Source organism: Helianthus annuus, chromosome 9, assembly GCF_002127325.2.
Source record: "Helianthus annuus cultivar XRQ/B chromosome 9, HanXRQr2.0-SUNRISE, whole genome shotgun sequence".
NCBI classification, from domain to species: Eukaryota; Viridiplantae; Streptophyta; class Magnoliopsida; order Asterales; family Asteraceae; genus Helianthus; species Helianthus annuus.
Window position 1 is genome coordinate 30,928,253 of NC_035441.2, and position 9,573 is coordinate 30,937,825.

The following is a 9,573-nucleotide window of genomic DNA, read 5'->3' on the forward strand; positions in this document are numbered from 1 at the left end:
ACCATGTCATTTTGATAGCCCCGCCCAACGCCCGGGCTGAAACCCCCGCCCAAGGGGCCACGCCGAAGCCCAAGCTCACCCGGGGTGGTGACTTGGGCGTTTGTACCCAACCCACGACACAACCCCCGCCCCATACCACATATTCTAATGTTTCATAGATTTTTTTAAACACATAGTCGTTGGCCAACGGCTAGCCCAAACGGCTACTTGTCTTGGCCAATGAGATCACGCCATGTCATCTTGATAGCCCCGCCCAACGCCCGGGCTGAAACCCCCGCCTAAGGGGCCACGCCGAAACTCAAGCCCACCCGAGGTGGTGACTTTGGCGTTTATACCCAACCCACGTCACAACCTCCGCCCCATACCCCATATTCTTATATTCCCTAAATCAATATTTAATTAATATATAATCACTGTTCATTCCATTCGATTTTTATTAGTATATAATATAAATCATAAATGTATGTGTGGACATGAGGGCATCGTACAATATTAGGTGGTGAGCTTCATAAATAAAAGCTACGGCACATGCTATATTGCTATGGCTTTATATCTGAATCATGTAATGTCTGACCTGCCAAATTTGTTGTACATAGAGCGTTACAACACATAATTCATTAACGTGTTTGTTTTTTCAAAGTTAAAACGTTTGCAGTATACGGACCACGTCTGAAGACATTTGTAGCTAAAGTGGTGTACCAAAGTTCTGCAGTTTGTAAGAAGAATACTGTTTGTTTTTTAACTTCTGCAGGCTGCTAAAATAAACTGAAATATAAATAAAATGATTTTATTTAACTTGAAAAAAGATTTTCAACATTCAAACATAAATAATAGTTATACAATATTGAAATAATATTCATAAAAAGACAATAACATTTTTTTAAATCATTTATTCCATGTTTTGCATTAACTGCTTAGTAATCTCATCTCGTAATCGAGTCGTGCATTAACTGCTTTACATAATCATAAACGAAATCAGAATATAAACACCAATCATTAACTTATGAACTAACATTAACAAATATAACAATTGTTAATTAACATTAAAAAAATCAGAATTGAAACAAGAATTATAATAAGGATTTAACATAAACAAAAAAACAATGTTTAAACAAACATTAAACAATAAAAGAATAATTCTTTAACAAAAGTTAAAGAATGAACAAACCCAGGCAGCAGCGACGTGGAGGTTGTTGTGTGAGACAGGAGCGACGGAGGAGGTGGTTGTGTGAGGCAGTAGGGCGGCGACTTGGAGGCAGCATGTGGTTGTTGTGTGGGGTCGACGAGTTAGTAGGGGCTGACTAGGCAACAGGTGGTTGTCGGCGGTGAAGGCGGCTCAGTCGGAGGTGGGGGAGGTGACGTCGGGTCAACCAAAGGTAGGGGAGGTGACAGAGATGTGGTGGTGGCGGAGATGTGGAGGTGTCAGCTGAGAGGAGGAAGATGCTAGGGTTTGAGAACTTGTTTTTTGAAAGAGCAGAGTGTCACACCCCCAAAATATCATGTGCGGATCTCACCGCGAGACGTACTAGGATCTAATCACTAAGCACGTTGAACTAATAGTAAATTATTATTAAACGCAAATGCCTTGTCCAACATGAATAGTGTAATTCCAAGTAACATTTCAACATAACCTGTGTTCAGCGGAAACAATTGTAACTGTTTCAATATAATCAAAACCAAATCATTTTAAATTGCATAATTTTAATAGTTTGCATCAAGTAGCGCGTCCCATGACACTCCCAGCTCCCCAGACTGCAAGTTCCAAAGCATGATGTATCTAACGACCTGCAAACATGTAGAAAAGTGTGTCAACATAAAGTTGGCGAGTTCACAGTTTTGTTTAACATAAATCATTTAAGTGTTTTGTTTAAAGACATGTTACGAATAATAAACTCGGTACCGATTGACTGTTCTGTTTTTGGTGCCCTCATCAATGTCTATCATCATTGATCAAAGTGTTTAAGGTCATTAGTTCACGCCCGGCTCCCAGCACGGTGTGCGGTTTGTCAAGCCTAATAACGCTATCAACTAATACCTCGTTGCCTCCCAGGCAACTAGCTCGGTATGTAAGTAGGGACTTTCGTGATAGAGTTTGAATTTATTAACCAACATCGAATTTAAATACAACATATAGAAAAAGTATTCCTCCCAAGAATAATAGTTTGAAAAGTATTCCTCCTAGGAATAGTAGTTTGAAAAATATTCCTCTCAGAAATAGTAGTTTCTTTGTCCCCCCGGGACACATGCTTGTAAAAGAGTAGTGCACTCACCTTAGTTTGCTCGGTATGATAACGTAATTCTAGCGTTAAATAGATGTTAGGTCTGTTACACGCGACCTAATGTTCAATAAATGTAAGTACGTATACGAGTTTGGTTATGCCATACCCTAATTCCCAAACAACACGCGTTCGTTAGTAACAGTTAATACGTTTAGCATATAGTACATGCAGTAACACACAGTTGGTTGTTAGCACGGACGCATTTACCGATAATAATTTGGAGCAAGTATAGCCAATATAAATAAACCCGGAAATATTTTGTGAAACTAGTAGCCTTTACCTTAATAAGTTCGGACTCATTAAATTATTGAGTCTGCCCAACAACTAAGATTACTCGACCCACCAATTGAAAGGACTTCGGTCCAACTAGTGAAACATATTCAGAACCCTAACTGATTACATGAATGCAGAACATACACCATTACTAAATTAGGGCCTATTATAACTACTCAAGGGATAGTCAGTAAATTCAATTAATGAAGGTAATCATGATGTCCATGATTACTAGATTCAATACTATAATTGATGCTAACATATACAACAACTATTGTTTTTCTCCTAATACACAGCTGTGTTTAAATGTGCACACAAACTTCAAAAGAAACAACCTTGTACTTTATAATGATTCTTATAATTTCGGACTCCATATATTAATACATGTACATTACAAAGTCTGACATGCTTCATTTATATAAACTCTAAATCGCATTCATTGCCCACTATTAAACTCGGATTGAAGAGAACCCGAACCTTGCCAAAACTCGGACTCCCCATTTCTTGTTACAAACTAAAACTCTGACAATTCATATACTCGGACTAGTTTTCTTTTTATAAACCAGGACATAAATACCATATATATTCGGAAAATATGGACACTTTGATTACTTAATAAATTCAGACCAACAAATAGATATACAAACCCGGATCTTTAAAGTATAAGCTCGGGCCCTCTTCATCTCTTATTAAGCTCGGACCTATCCAAGTAAACTCTGACCAATTATTTGCTCATAAATTCTGACCTCACCCCTTATAAAACTATGAAATCCGAATTACATAAAAGCCCAACTAAAACCATCCTAAGTTCGGACACATGAAACAAGTCCTGACTTCCTTTTTCTTTACAAGTTCGGACATATAGGAACAAGTCCTGACTTCATTTATTTTTTCTTTACAAACCCTGGCCATGTATTTTTTCCTCATAATTTCAGACATTTTAATATAGGTAAACTCTGATTTTTATTTTACAAACTCGGACATGTTAGCATATGTAAACCTTAATCGCACAAAACCAACATCAATGTGCAGTTGCAGAAGTTCTACAAATTATGAATCACTTCACAGATTTACAGTTCTAACATATCAATTAGCATATCAACAACATAACTATACTTTGATAAACAGTTTACACATTCACCTACAAACCATCACACATTCATCAAACATAATCAATTAAACATAGAACAGTTGTTTGGCTTTCTAGGGTTTGTATGAATCAAAGAAACAAAAATACAACGTATAACATGAACACTTACCTTGGATTGATTTAGAATTCTTTCTTGAAGAATCGAAAGATCAAAGATTGGAGAACTTGGTGTAGCCAAATGATTAGGGGAATGATTGGAAATAGAGAGAAGACAGAAACTGTCGTATAGTGATTTGTGAGGGAGATTTAGGGTTTGTGTTTTATTATAACTTCTTTAATATTCATAACACCCCCTTAATTATAAAATCTTCACATAAAGCATACAACAACTTGTAATTTACAATTAAGGCATATAACTCACGTATCTGTCAAGCACGCGTAAGTTTCGTATAAAACCGTTTCATTTATAATTATTATTCATGTTTGTCACCAATGTTCGAGAGTTATCATGTGTGTGTTCCGGTAATTCCCCGAATTACCAAAGTAGACTCATTTAACTAACCCTAGTTAAATGCAGTGCTATGAATGTATGATAAAGTTAACTGTGGTTGGGTTAAAGTATTAACCTGAAGTTTTGGGTTGTCACATCATCCCCAACTTGAAAGAAATTCCGTCCTGAAATTTGATAAGCAACCATAGAGGAGTAAAGAGATAAGTTAAGAAGACTGTGGGTTTTCCTCGGGTACCACATCATCCCCAACTTGAAAGGGAATTTTATCCCGAAATTCGCTAGTCGTAACAGTGTTAGGTTCAACAGTTTTGAATAAGTGAGGATACTTGAGCATCATCTGATCCTCGCATTCCCGCGTGAACTTCTGTCCACGCTTTGAGTTCCATCGAACTCTCACGATAGATATTCGACCGTGTTTACGGACCTTGACTTCCCGGTCCATGATTTCGATAGGTTCCTCGATACGCTGCAACTTGTCATCGATTTTAAATTCCTTGAAAGGAACTACAAGTGTTTCATCAGACAAACTCTTATTTAAATTAGAAACGTGAAAGACGTTGTGTACGTTACAAAGTTTATCAGGCAACTCAAGTCTGTAAGCCACCTTACCGATTCTTTCCAAAATCTTGAATGACCCAACATAACGCGGGTTGAGCTTGCCTCGTTTCCTAAATCAAACCACACCCTTCCACGGTGATACTTTCAATAGTACACGGTTGCCAACGGAGAATTCCAAGGGTTTCCTACGCTTGTCGGTGTCGCTTTTCCAGCAATCACGAGTCACCGCCATACGATTTCTGATTTGAACAATCTTCTCAAAAGTTTCGAGTACGAGTTCGAGTTCTAGACCCGTTATTTGGCTGTCATCCACCTCAGCCAACAAAAACGAGATCAACATTTCCGTCCATACAACGCCTCGAACGGAGCTGCCCGAATGCTAGATTGGTAACTAGTGTGGTAGGAAACCTCTACCAGAGGAAAATGTCTTTCCCACCCATTACCAAAATCGATAACACATGCTCGCAACATACATTTAAGCGTCTGGATGGTTCGTTCACCTTGACCATCCGTTTGAGGGTGATAAGCGGTGCTCATGTCTAGACGTGAGCCAAATGATTTGTGCATAGCTTGCTACAAATCGGACATGAAACACGGATCACAATTAGAGATGATGGAGGTCGGCACCCCGTGCCTAGAAACCACTTCCTTCAATTAGGTGCTAGCAAGTCGTGAGAACTTGACAGTTTCCTTGTTCGCAAGGAAGTGTGCAGGTTTGGTCAGACGGTCAACGATCACCCAAATGGTATCGTTTATGTTTTGAGTTTTAGGCAAACCGGTGATAAAATCCATGGAAATCTATTCCCATTTCCACATAAGCAGGGCTGGTTGCTGAAGCAAACTAGACGGTTTTTGGTACTCTACCTTGACTCTTTCACACCAGTCAAGTATTTGCTCACCTATGTCGCCATGTTAGCTTTCATGTTCGGCCACCAGTAACAGATTTTCAGATCTTGATACATCTTATCAGAACCCGGATGAATGGAGTATCGAATACTTGTGCGCTTCGTCCAACACAAGCTCTTTTAGGTTACCATGCAAAGGGACCCGTATTCGCTCCATAAAATAGCGAATACCGTCAGACTTGGTTGTGCGTTGTTTCTCCATGCCCCGCATGGATTTAACTTGAAGGTTATCGTCCTCCAATGCTTCGGTTTGGGCATAACTAATCTAGTCTGGAAGGTTAGAATGAATAGTAAGTTGTAAAGCTCGAACACGTTCAGGTTTGGTTTCCTTGCGACTAAGGGAGTCAGCTACCACATTAGCTTTGCCTGGATGATACTTGACTGCACAATCGTAATTGTTCTAGACTTCAACCCAACGACGTTGTTGCATGTTCACCCCTTTCTGTTTGAAAATGTGTTGAAGGCTCTTATGATCAGGATAGATAGTGCATTTAGCATCGTATGAGTAATGCCTCTAAATTTTGAGCGCAAAGATTAGGGCTCCCAATTCCAAATCGCGAGTTGTGTAATTCTTCTCATGAGTCTTCAACTGTCAAGAAGCATAGGCGATCACCTTCTCGCGTTGCATCAAAACACAACCGAGGCTATGAATAAAAGCACCACAATACACCACAAAGTCATCCATACCCTCGGGTAAAGACAATATCGGTGCACTACAGTGTTTTTTTTTTTGTAACAGCTGAAAGGCATTCTCCTGGTTCGCTCCTCACTAATAAGTTACACCTTTTTGAATTAAAGCGGTAAGAGGTTGAGTGATTTTCGAAAATTCCTCGATAAATCTATGATAGTACCTCGCGAGACCAAGAAATCATCTCACCTTCCTAGGAGTCTTAGGTGTCGCCTAATGCTTGATATAATTGATGTTTGCTGGATCAACATGTATTCCCGGCTCGTTGACCTCGTGACCAAGGAAGTGTACTTCTCGAATCCGGAAAATCACACCTAGAAAAATTTCGCGTAGAGTTGTTCCTTCCTCAGGAGTTCCAAGATAAGACGCCAAGTGTCGCTCATGATCCTCCTTGCTTTTAGAATAAATCAGAATGTCATCGATACACACAATGACAAAATCATCAATATGCAGCTTGCACACTCGGCTCATGAGGTCCATGAGGACCGCAGGTGCATTGGTTAACCCGGATGGCATGACAAAAAAAACTCGCAATGGTTGAACAACGTTCGGAAGGCTTTTTTGGGAACATCTTCCCCTCAGACTCTCATTTGATGATAGCCCGATCATAGATCGATTTTCGAATAGAAGCTTGACCTTTGCAGCTGGTCAAACAGATCGTCAATACAGGGAAGAGGATAACGGTTCTTGACCGTCACCTTGTTGCGTTCGCGATAATCAATACATATATGGGAAGAACCATCATTATCCTCCACGAATAAGACTTGGGCTACCCACGGTGAAGAACTAGGTCAGATAAAAGCTCTATACAATAGTTATTGGAGTTGATTGGACAGTTCTTGCAACTCTCCTAGTGCAAGACGATAAGGGATACGAACAATCGGAGCTGCTCCAGGGGTATGTTCGAGCTGAAATTCCACCTGTCGAGGTGGAGGTAGTCCTGGAAGTTCCTCAGGAAGAACGTCGGAAAAGTCACGAACGACCGGGATGTCTTTGATCTTCTTATCCTCGGGTTGAGTATTGGTAACGAGGGCTAGAAAGGAAGGATAACACTTCCGTATGTGCTTCTGTACTTTCATAGTAGAGATGATGCCAACCGATTGTTCACATAAAATGTAACTGTCACAACGCTGATATCGTTCCTGGCGTCACCCGCGCCAATCAAGATTGCTCTCCGCGAGCATCATCTCCACCGTTGTTACCATTGTTATTGTCGTGATTCTTGGCGTTGTTGTTATTGTTGTTGTTGGCGTTCTACTTCAACTGTGGGCAATCCTTCTTAAAATGACCCTCACTTCCACATTGAAAGCACCCCTTTCGATTACCCTGATGCTGCTGTGGCTATTGTCTCTGTTGTTGTTGCGGCTGTTACTGTTGCTGTTGTTGATGTTGTTGTTGTTTCGGAAACGAAGCTTTGCAATCTTTTGCAATATGGCCCACTCTGTCACACCACTGACATGTTCGAGTGCACTGCCTATGATGATGGTAGTTGCACTTGTTGCACTTTGGTTGCTTGCCAGCATACGCACCCTGGTTCTGATTGGTGCCTTGGTTCTGATTTGCAAACGAAGAGTGGTTGAAGTTGCGATTGTTGTTGTCGGTCCTCTGCTGTTGCTTGTTAGAGTTGGAGACTTGGTTGGAGTCATTCTATTTGCGTTTGTTGTCGGTAATCGGAGCCATCATGATCGGTAGTGTACCACATTCAAGTTCTTGTTCATTGGTCTTGTGAGCCAAACGAATAATCCGCGGTAAGTTGTTCTAGATTTACAGAGGTGACCATACTCTTGATCTAAGGCGCCAACCCTTTGAGTTCTAGTAAACGAGTAAAGTGGGAAAGAGTACAGACCAAACATTTGATGCTTCAATGACCAGCCCAGAAACATTTTGCACTAACACAAAACATTCCCAGTAAATCTCCAGACGTTCAGATAAGTGTTCTAGCAACACTCAATATCATCTAGGTTCACAATGATTCAGGGAAGAGAGAAAGATCAAGATCGAGTAGGGGTGAGTCATTGTTATAGCTCCTATGGGTAGTTGAATCTCCAATTATATCCGATAATGGGTTAGAATCCTTTACACACGCTAAGTATCACTGGGACTCACATGCACCCCAAATTATTATTACGTGTGCACCTGTAATGATAATGTGATTTGCGTGTTCATCTTAGTCCCTCCTAACTTGGTTCAAAAGATCCTCAAATTTAGACGTTAAAAACTAGAGTGTTGTCAGGTTGGTAAAAATCAAGGTCAAGAGATAATGTCAAACTAGCGATACATCACCAAGTAAGTATATAAAATGTGTAATTGTGCTATAATGTTGTGTATGCAACTACATGCAATGCAACACATATGTGTACGCTAGATGTATAATGTATACGATAAATAAAAGACGAACCTTGCAATCTGGAGCGTAGTGTCATGGTTTCTTTCGGAACTGATTCGGTTATAGTCTGGTTCTATAAAAACTTTTTTTTTAAAACCTAGTTCACTATAACTAGTGACTCTGATACCAAACTGTCACACCCCCAAAATACCACGTGCAGATCTCACCGTGAGGCGTGTGAGGTACCAGGATCTAGCCACTAATCACATTGAACTAATAGTAAATTATTATTAAACGCAAATGCCTTGTCCAACATGAATAATGTAATTCCATGTAACATTTCAACACGACATGTGTTCAGCGGAAGCAATTGTAACTGTTTCAATATAGTAAAAAAATCATTTTAAATTGCATAATTTTAATAGTTTGCATCAAGTAGCGCGCCCCATGACACTCCCAGCTCCCAAGACTGCAAGTTCCAAAGCATGATGTATCTAACGACCTGCAAACATGCAGAAAAGTGTGTCAACATAAAGTTGGCGAGTTCACAGTTTTGTTTAACGTAAATCATGTAAGTGTTTAGTTTAAAGACATGTTACGAATAATAAACTCAGTACCGGTTGACTGTTCTGTTTTTGGTGCCCTCGTCAATGTCTATCATCATTGATCAAAGTGCTTAAGGTCATTAGTTCACGCCCGACTCCTAGAGGTGTACAAAAAAAAAACGGTTTTTGAACCGAAACCGGGAGAAAAACCGAACCCGGTTTTTTTATAACCGGTTTTAGAACCGAACCGAACTGTCGGTTGTAGACCGGTTAGGGATATTTATCTTCAAAACCGGTTTTAAAAACCGGTTTTAAAAAACCGGTTTAAACCTGTAAAAACCCGGTTTTTTTGGAATAAACCGGTTAAAAACCGACCCTAACCGGTTTGACCGGTTATT